The 22864-nt window shown below is 35.6% G+C and overlaps 4 long non-coding RNA genes across 4 annotated transcripts in view; 2 read left to right on the forward strand and 2 right to left on the reverse strand.

Annotated features, from left to right (window-relative positions):
* LOC126927568 (uncharacterized) overlaps positions 1-13268 on the reverse strand; it is a 40109-nt gene extending 26841 nt beyond the window's left edge. The window contains exon 1 of the long non-coding RNA XR_007715632.1: positions 11852-13268. This is a non-coding gene — a long non-coding RNA (uncharacterized LOC126927568). The remainder of the gene's footprint in view (positions 1-11851) is intronic.
* On the forward strand, positions 2-647 carry LOC126927552 (uncharacterized). The gene is made up of 2 exons (XR_007715608.1): positions 2-198; positions 315-647. It is a non-coding gene; the product is annotated as an uncharacterized LOC126927552 (long non-coding RNA).
* LOC126927562 (uncharacterized) lies at positions 374-1215 on the reverse strand. Its single transcript, XR_007715625.1, has 2 exons — positions 644-1215; positions 374-533 (listed from the first exon to the last, which is right to left on the reverse strand). It is a non-coding gene; the product is annotated as an uncharacterized LOC126927562 (long non-coding RNA).
* Positions 11202-18163, forward strand: LOC126927560 (uncharacterized). The gene is made up of 2 exons (XR_007715624.1): positions 11202-11622; positions 17537-18163. It is a non-coding gene; the product is annotated as an uncharacterized LOC126927560 (long non-coding RNA).
* The last annotated feature ends 4701 nt before the right edge of the window (positions 18164-22864 follow it).

A 22864-nucleotide genomic window follows, 5' to 3' on the forward strand; every position in this document is an offset into this window, starting at 1 on the left:
AGCAGAATACCTTTCCAGGGAGAAAATGGGCCTTTAAAAAAGATAAGGTACTTGAGGAGATACACAATGGCCTCCTTAATAGCAGATTTACATTCCTCTAGGCCTACGATGTTGTCCCAATATACATTTAATTTTGTCAGTATGATTTCCTGCGACAATACAAAGATGAAATGGCGCATAATCTCCGTATTAATTTCCGTAAATGTTATGTAATTCGTTATTTAAAGCTTTACTGAAATCAGTATTTACAATACGTATATTAATCGAAAATAACTTACGCATGAAATGTCTTCAATAATCTTCCATAATTCCAGATTGTCTATATAAAGCTTCTGAGCCTATTTTGATATCTTTGATTGCGTGGATTGTTCCATTAAGATGTTAAATAGCTCTCCTCTTCTGATGAAGATTCATCGCTTTCATTGGCGAAAATTGGTGTCAATGTTATTGCGAGATTAATATCATCCGTAGCGTCACCCGTCATCTTCTGTTGTACATTCCTCCTTTTCACAGACTCACTTCTCGTTTCTTTGCTAACAGATTTGACACGTTTTACTACTTCTTCGAAGATTGAATGATATTGTAATCGATACGTTGAATACGTTGAGAACGTTGAATAGTGTTAAATAATTTAAATTCTTACACTTTGTTCGCATTTGTCATTTCCCTCGTCTTTATTTCCTTTTCAGTTATTTTCTTGCACAATATAGGATATTTTTGGAATTTCATCTTGTAATAATAATTTTCATATTCTGTAAGAATAATTTCCAAATCGACGTTGTCGCAGACTCGATATTTCCGAGGTAGACGAGCTTCCCGGATTAATACATCGCTAATGTCTACATATCTAAAAAATATAATTTTTAATTCATTGAACAAATTTTATGCTATGAGTACACACTATACGATAATCATCAATTAACTGTTTTATTTCTCGGTAAGACAGACAAAAAGAATGTACTGTCTATTTATTATTATATAAATCCTCGGCGATAATTTTTTGCCTTCTGCTTTTTAATTTCTAATTTTTAAAGTTTGAATTTATATATATTTTCATTTATAACTAGTTAATCTACGTTATCGATTGAGTTATTCTATAACTACTGAGTTACCGATGTCGATTTTCAAATTTTGGTTCCTTCCCCTCTTTCCGCACTAATTTCTATTTCGATTGGTCACCGATACTATTCGAAAAAATTGCAACTAAGAAGATATCTAAATATATACACATAATATAAATTTATAAACATAATTTTGTTATCTACTATCTTGATACGTGCAAAGATAAATCTTAATGATATATAATACAGCGTAAATGGTTATAAATAATTAATTATTGACAATAATTATAAGAATTATCGAAAGAAAAAATCATAGATACTATGTGCGAGTGTAAAATATCGCAAAAAATGAACAACAATTGTGAAAAACGCAATATGGCAAATCAATGACAAAACACACTCATGACTGTCATGGAAGTTCCAAAGTCTAAAATCTAGAATATTCCTTACCTCTTTTCGCAAATTATGAGATATCTTATTTGTGGTACCTTGCAGCGATAAATCACCGTTTATTGTAATAGTTTTAAATGTGATAATGATATCCTTGTATTGACTATCGTTTCTCGATAGTTACGAGAATTTTCGTTTATTACTTTGAGACAATCCGTCACTTCCTTTCTCTTATAAAGTTTCCCTTCAACTCCGTTGAAAACTGAGCATCAAACAGGAGACGAACGATTTGTTGTCATGGCAATGTTAGTTCACACGTAAGCAGGGTGCGAATATAATGATGGAATAGTCGAATCCTGTCTACTGTATAGTAAGATGGATGCGACATGGAAATAGAAAGAGAAGGCTGTATATAAGCATTTTCTGTCCTTGTTTAATCAGGCATGCACACTAGTGGACACTGACGGCGCTTGTTTACCGTTGTTACACATTTCCGGTACAAGTACGCGGGCATTAGAGAAGGACGGAACGGTCTCTCTCTTTACCCCTATATCGCGTTTTTAGTTCGCTCACGCGCTCTGTACTTATATCTATTACATTTCCACCATAAGCAGCGGCCGTGCAGTGACTTACAAAAGTTTCGAACTCGCGGACGTTTAATCACGTTCCCTACTCCGAAGGGGTAAGTACAAAGTTGCTCGTCTCAGTACTCTTGTTAGAAGTTTTATCATCTTTTTCATTTCGTGGCTACAAGTTTTTCCAGGAAATTCTTATCGTTTTACAAGGGCTGTGGGACACAGTGACGTCAGCTATCGATCATATACGCGAATTTGTTGTAAATTAATTAGGAGAATATCTGGAGTTCTTTATCGTTGTCAGCTGTAAAATATTAGAATTTTTCATTTATAATTGTCATATTTTCGACTCTTCCGTTGCCAAGACCATCTTGAAAGATTTTTGGTATGTTCCATCACCCTTGTTAAAAGTGTGCCCATTGGTTAGATATATTGATTTTAAAAACCAATACGTATATCAAGTTTATTATCTCACAGAAACAAAGAAATTCGTTTTATTAACGAATTTTCGATGTTTCTTCTCAATTTCCTATAGTATCGAACGAAGAACATTATTTGATCAAACGTTTCATCGTTCAGATTGTATTTCGTTTAAAAAGATTGAAATTGATATTGAGATAAGATCAAAAAGTATCCGTTGTTCTCGAACATTCTAGTATTCCTTCGCCGCCCGGGAGAAAGACAGGTATGAAGAAAGAAGATATTTTTTTTATTAACTTTTTAATATTGATATTTCGACAAATATTGACGTGTGCAGTGAGAAGATCCAGTGAAATTTTGAATAATATCGTTTTAATAATTTGTGAAACGAATTAGTTTGGTTTTTTCCATTTTTATTAGTTTCCGTCAATGCTGATTGACGCGCCACTCCAGTTTCCATTTCCGTTTCTCGAAATTTTCTACGTCCTTGGTCTTTGGGACTCTTTGCCCAGGTAACTGCATTGCTTCTGGGTACGTCTCACCGTTCGGGTCTCTCGAGCTTTCGGTGTCAGTTGTTACCGTTGAAGGAAGAGAAGCTGGTGACGGATATTATCGAATAAATCGTTTATTCTGGAAAAGTTCGAGTAAGTTCGTTCTGTTTGAATAAATCAAGACATAGATCAATTTTTATCGTATCATCGTGATTCGCCATGTCGTACGTTTGGTTTCGGGATAACATATGTTTTTAATTTGGTACTTTTAATTTGAAATTTTACGTCTATGATCGTGACAGGAAGATACTTTCAGTGAATTATAAATATTTCAAATTATAAATTATAAATATTTGTTATAAATTACAATCATACTACGGGGAAAAGTGAAACATATGTTTTCTTGTGGAACATGTGATAGTAAATTATTCGAAGCATAATAATGCTTAATTAAACATCTATACGGTAACATTTACGGACGAATATTCGGGTAATATTATCGCGTCGCTCTAATCTGGCATTTAATGCTTTGATTGCGGTCTTTGAAATGGCATCGCAGATGCTGGTATAATATCACACGAAAAAGGAAGGACCAGTGGTTAATGTTGCAAGTGCACCAGTGCGTTGCAGCCATCGGGCGTGGCTTTGACGCCGGTGCCGCGGAGAGGCGCAGAACGTGTTCGATCGATCCGCGAACGCAGCCCGTGCTCATACTGCGACAGAGTTCGTTTCAGTTAGTCTCAGTCGCTGTTTGGCCGTCGATAGCGTATAGTCGCGCCGGCCGACGATTATTTTTTCTTTTTTTGTTTCTCGATAATTCTCTCGCAACACTCGTTCTATACGTACACCATCAGTTTATCGCGTGATCATTGTTACCGCTTCCCCTACTTTGTCACGTCCTTCAAAGAAGATTTTCCTTCAGTTTTTTGTTGTTTGGGGAAAATTCATCGCTCGGACACATGGATTTATCGACACGACGGTTTATCGAGGCATCAGCGTGATGTACTTTTCAAGTTTCATATTTTCTCTATGATACTTTCTAAGGAGAATTTAGAATTCGAACGATATCAATTTCCAGGAAATATAGGTCTTTATGAGACCATAGGTTAGGTTAGGACCATAGGATAGGTTTGAATTTAATTAACTCTCTTATAATTGGTATTTCAATTTTTTAATTCCTTAAATTTAGCTTTCTTTATGCTGTTAGATGATGTAACGCGGGCATTTTATGATATATCGAATATATTCGTATATATTTTACTTTATACATTCGATAAATTTCCTTGGTTGGCCGGCCTGCAACCCACATACGGCACTTAATAAAAATTTGTTTCGTTAGAGGTCGGTGTTTGTTCGTCTTCGTCATAAAAATGTCATGACGTCATATCATATCACAAGGGTTCTTCTGAAAGCTAGATATTCGATAACAAGATTAATGGTTTTCGGTAGCTTGTAATGTCAAGCTTTGAACTGGCGGGATCGCTTTGCTGTCAAATCGCCATTCAGCAGCGACCATATTCTTTAACTACGTTCAAGACCTATATCACGCTACAGAAACCATCAAAGGAGGATAATTGCAAGTTAGTTGCCTCTTAGAAACGAGACAGTTGGTTGTTACTTGTTATCCGTAGTTGGTAGTTGTTCTCCTTAGTCGCCACATATTATAGAGACGACATTCATAGTCACCAGTTGCCTTCGCTAATAGTTTCTTGTTGTCTGTAGTTAGTTCTCGTCATCGCTATGTATTCCATCAATCACGTAAAATTTAACATATAGGATTTTATTCTTTTTTATTCTTTCTGTAGGAAGATTCTTTAAGTAATATGAATTTAAGTAACTATTTTATGATACAATAAAGTGGAAAAACGATTATTTTACGTAACGTAATTTTTTAAAGAACTTCGAATTTAAAGGATTCAGATAGATATCTTAAACGTAATTAAACCCTCCATATCGTAACAAATTGAAAGAAATTGCGCAAGAAAGTTAATACACTTAATGCATAAAACATATATTTAAAATCCAAATGTAGGCGTTGACGCGTGCGTGCTACATGTTCGAAACGTTCGTTACATCCGCGATAAAATTTGTAACGACGAAGAAGCTTAACATATGGTGTGCTTCAAGACGACAGTAAAAAGTGTTGTCGTATTTTTCGAAATTTCTTCCATTCTTAATAAAAATATATTGTATAAATATAGTAGGATTTTTCAAATTTAAATAGTTATAATGATTTGAAACTTTACAATCGTACGGTTCTGTTTTATCCTTTGAATATACCTGTCATTTTCATATCTCCTTTTAACTAAACTAAATATTTGGAAATCCTATAATTTGTACACTTCTATTTGTGAATAAGATCGATGAAATTAAAGCGTAACTATGCTTTCAATAATGGCTTCGATGTATTGCTCACCATTATGGCGGATTAACGTCTCTAAGTGATCGACCTTAATCACTAAATGGCAGCCGCGATTCAGTGGTAGAGCCTTACACATGACGGACATTGCAAGCGCTTGTAAGACGTCTATCGTGAAACGTTTCCAATAGCATCGATTACGACGACGGTGAAATCCGAATAGAAATATATATCGCGTATCGCTTCAGCCTGACATGTCTTAAAATAGAATCACAATTTTTCGTTCTTAAAAAAAAAAAAAGAAAAAAAGAAAAAAAAGTCTATAAAAATTATATGCAAATAAAATAGATAAATGGATAAATGGTTGTACAAATTTATAAAACAGATATTACAAATATACGTAAATAAATTATATATTTATAAATTGTTTGTTTAAATATCTGTTTGTTTAAATAAATAAAAGGGATATTTACGACTTACAATGAACGTAGTCCTGTTTTTAGTTTTAAACAAAGCAAAAATGGATAACAACTTTTTAAAATGTAAAACTCAACGCAACAGTGGTTTTTTTTAATTAATCAATAACGTTCAAAGTTAATTAATTTAGAGTTGTTTGTACATTTTGTATGCTCGCCGTATTTTAACGTTTGATGTGTAACGTTTGATGTAGTACTTGATGCCCGAAAAATCGAAAAATAATTAAATTTGATCGTTTCGTCGAATTTACAAGTGTGTATATTCGTGTGAAATCCTATGTGCTTGTGTATGCTGATGTGAAAGGCGGTAATATATTTTTCTTTTTTCGATTATTGTTGTCAACTTTTGTGTGGAATAAATCAATTCCGTGAATAGAAGTGCAATCAATACAGCTTACTATGAAATGATAGCACAACAACAGTACATATCGCCATTGACGTCAGCTTCACAAAATTTCTCGAGTATCGAGGTCGTCCATTTGGGTTAAGAATTTATTTCCAAAATGCCACAAGCACGAATATCTTATGGAAATCCACTGTATTTCCACTGTAATTTTTAATAATCAGATTCCATATTGTATGCTACGATTCGAGGAAAATCCGCAGCTAATTATTATCTTTGCTGCCTTTAAATACCATAAATAGTCGTCCGTAAATTTTAAAAGATTTTCTGTGCCATACTTATATTGTGTATTTTAGTCTTAAGGTGCGGGTCGTGTTCAATTAATCGAAAGTGATGAAACTGTAATGGGTCACGATAGTCAAATATTAAAAATGGTCTCGTTGGCTACATTTAAAATCTTTACGAGATATATATGCATAGTACGTTGCTACTAGCAACGGGTAGCGATGAGCAATAGAGAACAGTACCTTCCTTATCTCGTCGTGATTATGTACATACCAGTAATGCACAGTACTCGTACTGAATATCTTACAACATCTACATAGATTTTCAGATTTGTTTCGAATATTACCAGCATAACCATGATAGTAGAATTCTGTTACAGTATTAATTCTATAGTGCCGTTATGCATAATACAGCCCTAAAATGTTTCTACAAATATACGAATATTTTCGTCAGCTACTATATTCCAACCATGGCTTATTATGAAAGGAAATATATAACGAAATTACTTGTTTTTTTAGACTAAATTAGTTTAATTTGAATAATTTTAGTAATTGTGTAGGATCGAACAACAACTTATCATTAGCTTCACTCGAGACTTGATTGCACGTAGCAACGTAATTGCGTTGGAACTGAGGATAGAAAACAATGTCAACCGTTAGACGCGTCTGGCGAATGTGTAACGCGTGAATAATAGATGGCGGCAATCACGTGAACCCTACTTATAGCTGTTTCGGCTTATATCGTAGCATTCAACCTAGGGTATAACGATAGGGATCATTAGAAGTTCAAAGGCCGGCTGATCAGCCTCATTTTGTTCCATTTTTTAGTCAAGCGATGAATCGACAAATTGTACAAATTTCGATGGTTATCACAGTTCTCTGGGAATTTTGAAGCGCGGTTCATCGAATTTATTCGGATTGACTACAGACTCTTTTACGAGCAGCTTGAAACTCGATCTAGTTTCGAGAAAATGAAAAATTCGTTTTATCTCTTTGCTTCCCTGTTCCTTCCTTCCTCTTTTTTTTTGCTTTTTACATTGCGTTAAGACCGGCTAAATAATATTGATTGCCATGGACGTTGGCTGGTTCAAAATCACTGACATCGACGATAACAAAAGTAAGTTTGATGATCATTTATCTGAGCCGGTGTTATTCGACTTGAGCTCTGCACATTTGTTAATATTATTCTAGTAGGGATGAGATACTACAAATTTTAAATAACTTCGATTAAAATTATATTATAAAAATTATATTACATTAACGTTTAGAAGTCAATAAAGTGGAAAGAATTACGCGAGATAATGTAAATATAAATTACATTACAAGGAAACAATACGGCTAGGTAATTTGAAACATTCTGGCTAAAATTGCTTTCTTTCAAAGTTAGGACGTACAGTATTTACAAAGCAGATTAAGTATCAAATGGGGTACTTAAGAAAATTCATGTTATCATTCTTTAGTAAACATTTTCAGGTTATAGCCTTCTGCAAAAGCTGCTTTTCGTTACGTTAACGTATTCATTATTAATATTAATCATATTGTTCTTATCTCCTAGGGGCATAACAATCCATTTTTATATTGTGTTAAAGCTAAATTTCTATTATATTTTCGCAAAATTTTCTTTCGTTTTATAGAGAAATGATAGATACACAGCACTTTTTGTTTTATGTTATTTTATATTAAATTGGAGAAAGGTGGATCGCACATAATTGAATAAAATAATATAATGCAAAAAATATCGTACATCTATCATTTCTTTATAAACCGAAAGAAACTTTTGGAACAACCTAATATTTCTCTCCAACGACACTTCTACGATGTTAAAATATTTGATAAAAATATTTGATAAAAATATTAAGAAATTCTAATATTGATTTAAACGTATCGATTTATTTACTTTTCGCTGTCAGAAATTGTTAATTATGATTTCCACTTCAAAGCGTATTTCATATTATGAGGATAAATGATCAAATTCATCTCTAATATACACGTTAGAGAGTCATTTATAGCTGCAATCCTGTTTACCGCTCATATTCCTGGAACTCGATAATTCACTAGGCGATTGCTTTAACCGTGCAGAATACATCCATAAATAATTAATCGCTATTAATATTCCATCGACTTTTGAAAATCCCTGATGTGATCTATTTCACGTGATGAGAATACGTGTAAAGTGAGGTTATTGCTTGATTATCTTTAGTCGAATAAATCGAGTGATTCAAATTATAATGCGGAAGAAAGTCAAAACTATGTATATTATTTTTTTCAATTTTTATGTATCATTTGACGGAAGGAAATTTGGTAAGTAAGGTTCACCTTCTTTAATGTCAATGACTTTGAGATATGTTATTAAGCTCCAAATTCTAAGCAATCTTCTATATATATATATAACATGCGTATAATAGCCAAAGTTCAACTCCCAAGTATACGCAAAGCTTTTATTTTCAATTTATGCGATACCACTATGTTTCATGAATTTATTTGCTAACGGTATTGAAACAAATAACAAGCAGAGGACGAACTATCCGTGAACTGTTTTGCCAACGAGTACGCTTCCAATATTTTCTGTTTGAGAAAACACACTTGCTGCTGTTGCAACTCCAAATATTTTTACAGCCGACGCTTTTGCCATGAATCATCGGCTAACATATAAAATAGAGAAAAGCCATAGTTGATTTTAATGGAAATTTAGAAAACCTGAAACTCGATATAGAAGGGAAAAATAAAGGAAAGGAAGGGAGAGATAATTGGAAGCTTGGGGCCAGGTTTAATTCACTGAAACCGGGCTGGTTGTGTCATCACGAAACAGAATTGCCAGTACGTCATTTCTGTGCTCCCGTCCTCGTAAAAACGGTTTCACTCGTTAAGAAAAAACGAATAGGCGGTGAAGGGAGAAAAAAGCAGACAGAGAGCGCTTTTAAAAAGCTGACGAAGCGTGCGTTGCCACAACGAGACACACGGTGCTATTTGTCGTTTTAAATTGCGCCGCAACTTGTTTTCGAGATCTTTGCTAGAGACACGTGAAAACACGTTGGAAGTATATTTCTTGTTTTTGTGGAATTTAGCTGGAAAATAAAAAATAACGTAAAACATGTACTTACGACTTACAGAGTAATTGAATGTATACACTATAATAACCAGCGATTTAAGGCTTTAAAAGATCGAAAAAAAAGAAAAGAAAAGAAGAAAGATAATATGTTGTGGCAGTCTAACTCGATCTAAGGAAATAGAGAGGGAGGGGGTTGGGGGGGGGCAAAGCTTGTTAATCTGGAAAGAATACAAGCATCAATTTCAAGCACTTATAGAGAATCAAGCGGGCTTGTTAAGGTCGTAAGTTGGACAATTATCCCGTGTTAGGTTCAATCAGCTTAGTCCTACACAAAATTGATCGAATCATGTGAAAACAAATGTATTCTGATTTTTGTCGCAGATATTTCTGGTCTACGCACTCCAGTGCCCGCACAACTGATATTGAAACGCCTGATTTTCCCATATTCTACAGCGACAACATTACCTGATTTTTTACAACCATGAAGGACTCGAAAATACTTGCAATCCTCATCTGTTTGCAAATTATTTTCGTCACTTTCGTCCCGTCAGGGGCTGGTAAGTTGATACTGATTAATTATACCATCGAAATTCTATATAATGGCTACAAAAAATATTTGCATCATTACCCTCATTTCCTAACGAAGCGCGTTTTTTACCAAGTTTTATATTTCATTTCATAGTATCAAATCTCTGTAGTTACACGAAAGTATTAAATGATAGGAAACTTGATATACACGAATTTAATTAATTAATAAGTTAGTCGATATACAGCCATTATTATTTCATGTGAAATATTACAACGTCAAAAACTTAACGTTCTTGTACGTACAGTATTAATCACAAATTGTAAGAATGTTTACTGATAAGCAAAATAGATAATATGGAAAACGCAGACCTATGGAAAGAGAATTCCTGACATTAGACAGGAATACGCGATTGCACGAAATATTTTATGGTATGTCTGACATGGAGAATATATGCGGCGAAGTACGAAAAATTCATCCTGAGATATGTATACGACCTACGCGGTACGGGACGTGTTATAAATGGTTTCCGCCACTCAGCTGTATTTCAATTTGTGAACACGATCGAACAAATGACGCGACAATTATTAATTGCCGTCTCTGCCTTAGTAACGATTCGCGTTGGAACGAGGTCGAATCGTTCCGATTCCACGCGCGATTAACAAATAATTACAGTGGACATCAATTACTTGGATGACCTTCGTCATTTCAGCGTAGCATCGATGACATCCGGTAATTGGACTCAAAACGATTTGCTTAAAACGATTAATTTGATCAAACCAACCAATTATTTCAATTAATACAATCTGAACTTTAAATTCGCACGTCTTGTATATACACACCGGACTCGAGAAAAGTTTTCATTCGTTCGAGTAGAACCTTCGTAGTTCTTGAGGACGCGTGTCGCTTCTCGGTGCTTTAATTCAACGGTGCTTTAATCTCATCGACGAAGCATCGATGCAACGAAGAAGCATCGTGATAGCCGCAATGCGGATCCGTTCGACAAAAATTTCCTGGTACGGTCGTTTTCGTAATGTTATTAACCGTTTTAGTGTCGGATGTTTCAAGACTCCGTATCGGTTTGTGCTATGCAGCGCGATAGAGCTTCGTTTATTTATTTGCGAGGAGTACCGATAGAAAGCGTTACAACAAACACTCAAAAGTTTGCGAAATATTTATGCTCTGCGTTTCGTTTGCGCGATAACATTCTATAATGCAGTATTTGGTTTTCCGATTCAAGAGGTAATTTTTTATATTGGTTTTTTTTATTTGGTTTATGATTATTTGAAAAACAAGTAATTACGAGAGGAAACTCTGATATGACTCACGACGAGCACGCTTGAGCGCGTTGCGAATTAATGATCGTGACCATACGTCGTGGCACAATTTACCACGGTACGCGAATTGAGCGATCACGCTGCGTGGTGTTAAAACGGTTAGCGTAACTGCGCGTACGATTGTCGAGGGGCAAAGATATTGACGTTGGTAATCGTTTTCAGTGGCTTTAGAAGAAAACTGTACTGATTTCGAAGGACAAGTTATCTCAAATGGGCTGCTGTATGTGCCGGGACCTTCGGTTTGCAGCCTTTGCGTCTGCTACCATTCGGAGCCAAAATGGTGCAAGGCTATCTTCTGTTCACCTCCTTTTGTAAGTATATGCTCATTCTAAAAGCAACCAGCTTAGCACAACCATGCGAAACTAAAGTACACCGTTAACGCTTGCATGCTGGTCGTTAAAACAAATGCTGCGCGAATAGGGTACACAGCGATTCATTTAACTCGCCTTGAATTAGTTTTAGAAAGACAAACATGGACAGGGATAATTTTTGTCACGAGCCGTTTAATTTATTCGTTCATTAGAACGAATTAATTTACACCTGCTGAGATCGCGATTGATGCGACAAATTCGAAATCTTGTTCCATATAAATATTTTTAAACAAGCACGTCGTAAGCTTTGTATATTTTTTAATCGCAACGAAACTGTTCAGAGAAATGCTGAAATTATTAATTAGAAAAGGAGATTTCTACGCATCGTTGTAAAAGTGTCAGGGAAAATATTCGTGAAACAGTTACGTTGTTACAAGTTCTACAAGAAGAAATATTGAAAATCACGTTCCACTTATTCAGTTGCACGTGTAAAAGGTATCTTGCGTTCGCGCAAAAAATCTCTGAAGGATACATGCTTTATAATAATTGGAGTGTCGAAGTTGTTACGCGGATCGGCGTACACGTACCTTTTAATGAAACTAGGTTACCCATTCGTTATTCGTTCCTAATTTTCAGCTTCATGATTTTTACGCAATAAAATTTTATACACCTGTTCGGTTTATAAATGATTCAATTCAAATTTAACAGAATTAAAGTTGAAATAATCATTTGTACTTCATTAAAAGGTTCTTTCAGCATCTCGTTTTAATATTTTTATTGGTAATATTTTGTTGATCGTTATATTTAAATGGAGTTTTTCAAAGGAGAGACATTTTAAGGTAGGAAATGGACATACATTTATAATAAGAATTCAGAAGAAAGAATATTTCATACAGAAAGAAATATTCCGTATGTATAAATAACTACGCTATGAATTTTATATGTATCGGATATTCCTTCTGGTTAATGTATCTGATGTTTTTTCACGCGAGGTAGCGTATATTTGCATCTATATGTCTCTTCGTTTCTCAGTAGTAAAACTTAGCATTCATGCGGCTGATAAGTAGTTACGCACTGACAACGAGAAACATAAAATGAGTAAGAAGCATGAGACATTCTATAGGAAAAATAAACTTGTTTTTATCTTTCATTGCATATTCGTCAGAATATTGTTAATAAATATTTAAGTTAAGATTTCAGTTGAAATAAATACATAGGATTAGACATTTATTTGTCGGAGATGAAAGAACACCGGAACCTTCCCTTCGGAACTTTGGGAAGACCCCTAGTACTGTAATTTAGATTTCACCATAGCCGAATTAAGAAACTGTTGTCATTCAATTCGACTGTACTTATTTGAGATTTATGATAGTGAGCTCGGGCTCGAGGCGACAACCAGTCGCCGAACGTAGTCGCGGTCAAGGGATGAACGTTTTGTCTAACAAAGGCATGAAGTAACTCTATAGCTCTCCTTAAAAGAAATACTTAGGACGGGGCACGACGGTAAGCATTTCAACGATTTCTGTCCCGTGGCTCGCCACACGCAGACTCTATTCTTTGAGTAAGATGATTACCAGATGTCGTCGCGTCTCCACAGTACATGTTCAGCTAGCCCGAGGACCCGCTTTAAATCTTAAGATTTGTTTAACTAAAGTCCTTCAAACCGACAAACAGTCCTAACCTAACCCCAACTACGAGAAAATAGGAGAAATCTATTTTTCTCACGAACGACGCTTCCTCTTCTCGAACTCTCTCTTAAGGGCGGTTAGCACGCTTCCCTAACCACCAACATGGAAATTGGCCAATTAACAGTAACGCCAATTTCCCTCACTTTCCGAATGAAGGCTTTTCTCCACGAATCCGATGATTTCGTGCCCTTAGGCACACCCATCATGGTTTTCCTCGACAGCGTTACCGTGATGGAGAACCACTCTCCCGTACGATCTCAAAGACGATTCAAGTAACTCTCAGATACGTAGTGATTGCCCCATGCATTAACATTGAGTACAACTTAGACGTTGAAGAAAAGTAGAGTTCGTCATCCCCTTGACCGCGGATTCGTTAGTGAGCCTAGGATCATTGTCATTAGCTTCTCGAGTATCTAATTATCGCGATTACTTGTCCAATTTCATCATAGTCATATTTGCACTAGTAAATATCTCCTCTATTGCATAATGATCACGTCTAGCGCCAATAGGGATTCGTTTCACGCCCTTAACCCTAACTCAAATCTTAACGTCAACCCGACATATTTATATATGTATCTATGAACGCATTTGACATAAAATTTTGATAACGACTAAAATTATATATTCTGATATTAAATTAATTTAATGAGAATAAAAAACTAATTTTTTTAAACAAGATTTTGTATAAAGTTATATTTATTAGGAAAAGTTCGTCCATCCCTTTATAATATGATAGGATTAGACTCATAGCTGTGTAAATCATTTCATGGAATAGTATATGTGTGCGTGTGTGTTCTAAGTTTTTACTATAAAAATGCTAAATGTACTAGGAGACGTTTTTAAAAATTCATACATTTTTCTTCATCAAACATATCAATCGTTATATTGAAAAGTTAATTATCTTTTATTTGTTTCGAGCTGCACATTGATTGAGACATTCGTGTTGGTTATAATTGCGAATTTAACGCAACGAAGTTGTTTGAATCCCTTGCAAGCATGTAAATATATCTTCGAATTAATTGGTCAATTACTTGAGGTTGGAATTGAAAGAAAGGGAAAGGTGGAGGAGAAGTCTTGCGTTTGAATGCGGGACACTTTTAAAGCCCACAGTTCGCTGAAATTGCCAGAGAATTCAATTAAATGGCAAATTAAACCATTGAACTGAATCTGTTTCCAATCGCGAGCTTAGAAATTCTATCCTTTGAATTTTTATATCAGTCAACTTTCTTTTTGTACGTACGGTAACGAATATAATTCATGAATTAATGAAGTATGTAATTGGATGAAAGTTCTTCTCCCTGGATTCAGTTTAGACTAAGAAAAATTATATAATAACGAAATTATCAACTTAAAATTGATAGAGTGTATAGTTTTTTTTTCTTTTTTGCGTGAGGAGGGAAAAATGCTGTTACGCATACCCAGTGATCCGCATCACTGGGTTATGTGGGACTCGGGCCGATGTTGTTGCCATACCCACTAAAAACCCCTCCTCCTTTTTCCTTTGCTTCGAGGACAGACAACCCCGGTAAAACCTGTCGGCAGTCATCAGGGTTGTCCTTTCATGCCCCGTTGTATCTTCTTCTTCAGGCAGTTATTCTGTATATTCTGTATTGCTCTCGTCATCTTCTCAGCTAGTTCAGAATACTGGGCTGATCTCCTTCTGTGGTTCTTTGTTGTCTTGTATCTCTGCCTTCACTGCTCCGCGTAGTTGTTGTTGCTCTCGTTCTCCTCCTTGCTTCCATCAAGGCCTTCGCTGTCACCCTCCTGTGAGACATGACGGTCTTGCGAAATTGCCTGAATTTATCTCAGCTCTCGTTCTTGGCGGTCACCGTGGCGATCAGATTGTCCACGTCTATGTTCTCGCCAAGAGCGTTCTCCAGCTCAATCCTTCTGTCCGTTCACTTCGGGCACGTGAAGTCGGGAACGTCAACCGTTTCCAGTGCAAATTCAATTTTGAATCGCAATTTCCATGTTTGCGTGGCAAAAACTGCTTCCCAATCAAAAACTCTGTCCACTCCGCACGCTCCACACGCTCTGCCCACTCTACCTTTTCCCGTTCTTCGGAACAGGTATCCCGAAACCCCCGTGATCAAGGTCACGCAGCCTTTTCACGTAAACTGTCCACTTAAAGGACCCAACGGTACATTGTTTACAGTTCGGCCGATACCTTAGGCCTTCTGGCCCCGGTACTACATAAATATTTGAATAAATATTGCGAATTTCATATTGCTAAAAGATTTATACTATTTGTTCGTAAATAATCGTCGGATCTATATTTAAGTGGAAACTGCTGCATTAGATCTCTTTTCTTACTTAAAATTATTTGGATTGGTAACTTGGATGTAACATGTAATTTATTCTTCTTTTATAAATAGTGTACAGAAGATACCAATTCAGAGAAATGGAAGGAAAGTCTAAAAGCAAAGAAAATCTACAGGAAGATGAAACGTTCGAGCCTTGCCAGGCTATATAAGATGCTAAGTAATCTTCCTAGTCCTGCAGTTCTTTCTATTTCGATCAATAATTATTGGTATATGTTAGGAATGCAATTAGAATTTTTGTCCTCAAGCAAAGTATAATTTCAATTTTGTATGTAAACCAAAATATTAAATATCAAATAACCATCAAATAAAATTATATTGTATGGACTACTGTTTCTTTAAATATTTGAATATTTGGTAAATATTGTTTATTTAAATATTTTAAATTGCATGGAAAAAAAATGATGCAAATAAATCATAGGGCATTTTAACTAAAGAGACCAATATCTATTTAACTTTGATTAAATCGTCACCGTTTAACGCTCTATCTCTTTTATTAACTGTGCCTTGTTAAACTACAGAAGATTACAGAGGATGCGTTTTTTTGATAAACAAACGTTCTGACAAATACGGCAGCAAAATCAGATATATAGATTCTTACAACAGCAGTTATATTCTATGAATTCCGTTTTTCAGAAGCTTTATTTGTGAAACGACAATTCGCCAGAGTACGGATTCACTGTAGTTATAGCTGTAGGATCTCTATCTAGTTGACAGATCTGCTTTACGTAAAGAATTCCTGTCTCTTGTTCTACCTTATCGCGATTCTTTCCTCACCTTATACGCTTTGTCGAGGAAAGTAATATCGCTACATATCTCGGCTCCGGTTACAATAATTAGTTTCCGCCTAAACTGTTAGAACCACGTAGCACGCACTCTACTCTCGTTTTTTAAACATTCAGGCCATCTGATCGCATGCGACGAGTTTTATGTTAATCCCGACCAATTACAATATCTTTCTCTCGTTTACAAGGGACGACGAGACTGGCAGTTGCGTGCTTTCCAAAGCAAAAGCCGCGATATCTGCATGATAACCTAACGTCAACCGATTTTGTTGTACTATTCTTAAGTGGACTTCGTTTGTACCACTTTCGTAACAAAAATAGAATATCTAGAACACAGCATTCCGTTCTGCGATATTGTCAATTTCTAACATCTGAAACATCAGAGATAATTTTTTCCCTACAGTTGTAAATTTGTGTGAAAAATTACGAACGTAACGGTGTTTGGCGCATGTACAGTTCCCCCTCCCCCTCGCCCCTCCAACCATCATTTGCGTAGACATGCTAGAAAGATCCACTTTTCCACGGTGAAACTGTGTGTATTGTAATTTCATTTTGACAATGGTCCAACATCCTACTATGCATAAGTTTAATATCAATATAAGCAGGTTTCATGCCAAGTATTACATCTAACGTATAAGCACTAACCCTGGTTTTAAATACCTTATAGTAACACTGAAAAGATTATTCAGTAGGATGTCTGGCTCAACATCAATATTTTACTTAGAAGAGAATACGTCGAGAGCATGTTGGTGGATGGAATGGGAGATGAATGAAGGCTTACTTCTGTAAAATACATAAAATGGTAGTCGGAATGAATTTTGGCGCTTGGGGACAGAAAAAGAGCTGACTGATACTGTCATACACCTGAATTTATAAAATTTTGAAAATCGATGTAACCTTTGAACTTTATCGTATTCTGTTTCATAGCACAAATTATTCTTCCCGAAATGTACGTTTAGTGTTATAATATATTTGACCAATGGTTCTCAAATACTAGTTTTGCTGAAGCAATGGTGGAATTGGAGCAATTCTTTCTTCTTTTATTCTTTGAATGACCTGGATTTTCGAGTAGTCTAGTGACGATTGATCCGTACAATTAATCGATTTCTTCTTATTACAGAGCTGCAAGAGATTCCGCGTTGGACGCCGATGTTGCGAGTTCGAATGCCTGGATGAGGTTTGCACTGAGTATTGGTCCGGATCTGATGTGGTTATCGTCGATGGTTCACCTAAACTTGAAAAACATAGTGTATTGTGGACGCTGAGCTTAGTGATGGCAATTGTAATATTTTAATTTCTCAATAAAGATTCCGATGGCGCCGTTGACAAAATTCGTACCTTATAAACGTCGACGATTAGCTTCAGCCACCGGGAAAAGAAGTAGTGTACAATGTAGTGTGTTAACGAAGAATCATTTGTAACTGAATAATTATACCTTGAGGAGATTATACCTGAGTAATTATATTTATTCTTATTTTCTTCCCCTTTATTTCATTTGAATAGATTTTTGTATTCAAAGAGCGAGGTATGATTATTTCAGACGGGTTAATTTGTTTTTATATATGTCAAAAGAATGAAAGGAGATGACGATGAATCGGTGACAGGTAGAAAATTGTAATCTGTTGTATTTCCATGGTACTGTATACTTGATTATATTTTGTTCAATATTATTCATATTCTATCATGTAATTTGGGAATATACATACATATACATATATGAAAATATAGTGGTATACTTATCCCCTAATCTTTGTGATTTCTATGAAACTTTTATGATTCATTGTCACTTGTATGAAAGATGGAAATATAAAAAATTGATAAAATTATTAATAATATTTACAAAGAAAAAGTGAGCTGTTGGATATACAGGGTGGTTGGTAACTGGTAAAAAAAAGAAGTCGAAAATATACAAATTTTTCATTTGAGGCTTTGTTTTCGAGAAAATCGACTTTGAATTTTCGCTCGGTACGCGTGCACTTTATCACGTTTCGTTATAACGGATTTTATTGTAGATTGTGTTTCGATTGACGTTATGTTGATAAACCGTTCCAATATGTTGCAACGCGTTGCAGGCATACCGATCAAAAATTCAAAGTCGATTTTCTCGAAAATAAAGTCTCAAACGAAAAATTTTTATTCTATATTTTCGACTTCTTTTTTCGAGTAGAATCACCAATTTTCCGCCTGTACTATCAATTACCAACCAGCCTGTATGACAAAATTCTATTTTAAACACGAAACTCGCCACGAGTGGCTATTTTGTTTACGAAATTAAACGAATTTAATAAATGAAATGGCAAGGAAGGAACTACAAGTGACCGTCAAACTATTTTTATGCTTGAAAAGTAATTCGCAAAGTAATATAATATAATACTACCGATTTGTGTCTCTTTCAGAATTTTTTCTTAATCTCTTGTTTTTTTCCCTTCAAATTTATTATTTATTATTTATTCGGTGTCACGAAAACCGATTAAATATTAAATATCTTAAATATAGATTGAAATGAAAGCTTGTCAGTTCTCGTTCAATTGTCACTTCAAAGTTGTTAGTTCAAAGGTTCTCGTACATCATAAAGCAAGGGACCAAATCTTTAACTTATTACAAATTAAACCTTTTATTGTAATTACGAAAATTATGAAAGTCCCAAGCGAAACAAGTAGGGAACATGAACTGCTCAACGAACCAAAGAACGGCACAGTGACAAAATTAATACAGTAAGGATCACAAATATTACAACATTACACTCTTACATCACATAATAGTTCTCTATACAAAAGATATATAGCGAATCGACTTTTCACAACGATAAGAATCAACAGAACCAATTAAGACCAGGCGAAACTCTCATAAGATAAGATATAGATAGATAAGAAATAAATTTAATAGTAAACACGTAGGTGAAACACTTGCTGAAATTTGCATCACTCGACACGAGCGAACCGTTCGGAAGGAAAACGCGTTCAGCCTCCAAGGCGGTGGAATTGGGATCACTTAATTAACTCCGTTTGAATCTATCTTGAATTAATTCTCATTTAACGACCTGTGCGTATTCAACATCATAACATTTCCGACCATATCGTTCCCAGAAGATGAAACAGCACGATAAAACAGATGTGAATACCTATCACGAGCGAAACAGAAATGCGAAGATCCTTTGGAACGATAATAATAAAATTGCATGCATAGGAACCATGGATGGAACACAAGACAAAGGTGTAGATGGTATTATAAGCTTTGAAACGAGCGTATAGGACGAGAGAAATTGATCAAGAAATTGAGTTGAGCCCATTGAAGTTAGGAATAACATACTTTGATGTTTTGTTTAAAGGAGAGATATTGAGCTGTGAAAAAATTGTATAGGTTCTCTGAAGGTAAATAAGATTTTGTTGCTGAGTAAATAAACGAGATTTCAAGTTTCTCTTGAATATTGGAAATTTAAAGGTTTTGATGGTATTTTATCGTTATATTACTTCCAAATTTTAAAGGACCAAATCACATGGCTGATATTTTTAAAGTCTTTCTATACCTTTGAGGAAGTAAGATAAGGTTGATAGATAGTCGTTGTTGGTACTTAACCGAGTATGGTCATATAGTCGATTAAATGAAATTTCTATTCTTTCAGATATATATCGTCAAATATATATGTCGGATTAGGGTCAGGATTATGGAGAGGGGCGTTTGATGAATTCTCATTACAATTAGCCATTGCCGTGATACAATAAAGAGTTTACTAGCACAGGCTTATCAACAAGATTAGGCACTCGTAGCACTAGTGATAATGATCATAGGTTCGAAACGAATCCGCGGTCACGGGATGATAAACGTATGTTCTCGCACAGTTCAAGTCTAACTCTTTGTTAACTAGATGTGAGGTATTCACTGGTTGTAAGGTGGTACTGTCACTCGTCGATGAGATCGTACGAAAGAAAGAATCTCCGTCTCGATGATGCCGTCCAGGAAAACTATAATGGGTATGTCTAAGGACATGAGATCCCCGGATTCGTCAACGAAAGCTTTCGTTCCAAAGGTGAGGGAAATTAGCGCTGTTGCTAATTTGTCGATCTCCATATCGGCGTTTTGAAAGAGATGCTGGCCGCCCTTGAGGGGTGGTTGTTGACGGGGGGCATCGTGGAAGATAGGTTTCTCCTATCTTCCCATAGTTGCAACAAAGTCTATTTGAAGGACTTCGCTTGACTAAATCTTAAGATCTATAACGGGTCCTCACGTTAGCTAAACATACACTACAAAGGCATGCCGACATCCGGCGATCATCTTACCCGGAGGACAAAATCTGCGTGTGGCGGGCCGCGGGATAGAAACTATTGAAGTATTTACTGCCACGTGTCGCTACGACTATTTCTTTTAAGGAGAGGTATAGAGTTACTCTGTGCCTTTGTTAGATAAAACGTTCATCCCTTTGACCGCGGCTACGTTCGGCGATTGATTGTCGCCTCGAGCCCAAGCTCATGATCATAAATCTCGAATAATCGGAGCGGCATTTGTTTAATCTAAGTTACAACGTTACGGTATTCCCGCGAATCCAAGGAGGGGTTCCGGTGTTCTTTCATCTCCGACATATATTATATATCAATGTTAATTGTTATCTGTGTTGGCGTAGTGAATAAACACATTGATGTTCGGTGTTTCAATTATCAGAATTATAATCGATGTTAAATGTATAGAGTGTCAAAAAATTATTTGTTGTAGCTGTGGAAGATGGAGATCTGTTAGAGAAAATGGATCATGAAATTGATCTTGAGTATAATTTTCAGACAAAATTTTTTATTGCATCATAAAGTACTTATCACGAGAAACGAAAGTTTCAGAAAACCCCTGGATCGTAAATGATTCGTTCTTTTGAAAAAAGCTGTTTAAAATTTCTTATACTAATCCTTATACTAATTGTGTATACTAATTGTATTTAGTATATTATGTTATAAATAATGGTTAATATAAGTATCAAAACAAATAGACAACAATTAATTAGATAACATCGTAATCCAGAATGATAAGCGAACAAAACGCAGTACTCAGACAGCAAACCCAACAAATCACAGTCATGCTACAACTAATTACAAACGTGCTAAGCAAAGAATAAAAAACGGACACTCTACAAATAGCAGCCTGGAACTCAAACGGCCTACAACAACGGGTCCTCGAAATTAAAACATTCATATACAGTAACAATATAGACAAACTACTTGTCTCAGAAACACACTTCACTACAAAAAGCTACTTGAAAATACCATACTACACCATATATGATACCAAACACCCCTCAGGAAAAGCTCACGGAGGGACAGCAGTGATAGTCAGAAACGATATCAAACATTATCTACACAGCCAAGTTAACAAAGAATATTTACAAGGAACCACTGTTACAGTTCAAACTAGCAGCAACTACTTCCAGTTGTCAGCAGTGCATCCGCGACACAAAATAACATCACAAATGTGGGAAGAATACTTCCAGGACCTAGGGGACAAGTACATCGCAGCGGGAGACTACAACTCAAAGCACACGCTATGGGGGTCAAGAAACATTATACCTCGAGGCACAACACTGGAAAAATACATTAGAAATAATAACCTCAATATATTATCCACAGGAACACCGACACATTGGCCGACTGACCTGAACAAAAAACCAGATCTTCTGGACTTTGCAGTTACAAGGGGACTAAACACAAATAAACTAAAAATAACACCCAACCTCGAGCTCAGCTCCGATCATACACCCATAATAATTGAATACAGAAACAAACCAATGCACTATAGCAAACCAGAAACACTATGCAATAAAACCACCAAATGGCAAACTTTCAAAGAAATAATAGAACGCAAAATAAACTGCAACATCCCGTTGAAAACTCCGGAATACATAGAACAGGCAGTAGCAACATTGACAGCAACTGTTCAAGAAGCAGCAAGGACAACGACTACACCCGAATCAACCAGCAGACAAACAATAGCAATCCCGCAAGAAATACTCGACAAAATCAGAGAAAAAAGAAAAGCAAAAGCAAAATGACAAAAATACAGAACTCGAGAAAACAAAAAACACTTAAACAAACTTGCAAAGGAAATAAAAAACAAAATAAAGGAGCACAACGATAACGAATTCGCAAAGTTCATAGGGACACTCTCCACACACGAGAACACCAACTATTCACTATGGAAAGCCACGAAATAAATAAGGAAGCAAATAATACCCGTCCCAGCAATCAGAAAAGCAGATAACACATGGGTAAGAAGCAACGAAGAACAAGCTGAAGAATTCTCCAACCACCTCTGCAACACATTCACACCACACATTATCAACAACAGCAACCTCAAAAGTCATACGGAGGAGGATCCACAAACCACTATTACCACAACCGACAAAGAATACACTATACCTAAAACATCAGCACAAGAAATTAGAAACATAATTGATAAAACAAAAAACAAT

This window comes from Bombus affinis, unplaced genomic scaffold (assembly GCF_024516045.1).
Source record: "Bombus affinis isolate iyBomAffi1 unplaced genomic scaffold, iyBomAffi1.2 ctg00000143.1, whole genome shotgun sequence".
Lineage (NCBI taxonomy): Eukaryota > Metazoa > Arthropoda > Insecta > Hymenoptera > Apidae > Bombus > Bombus affinis.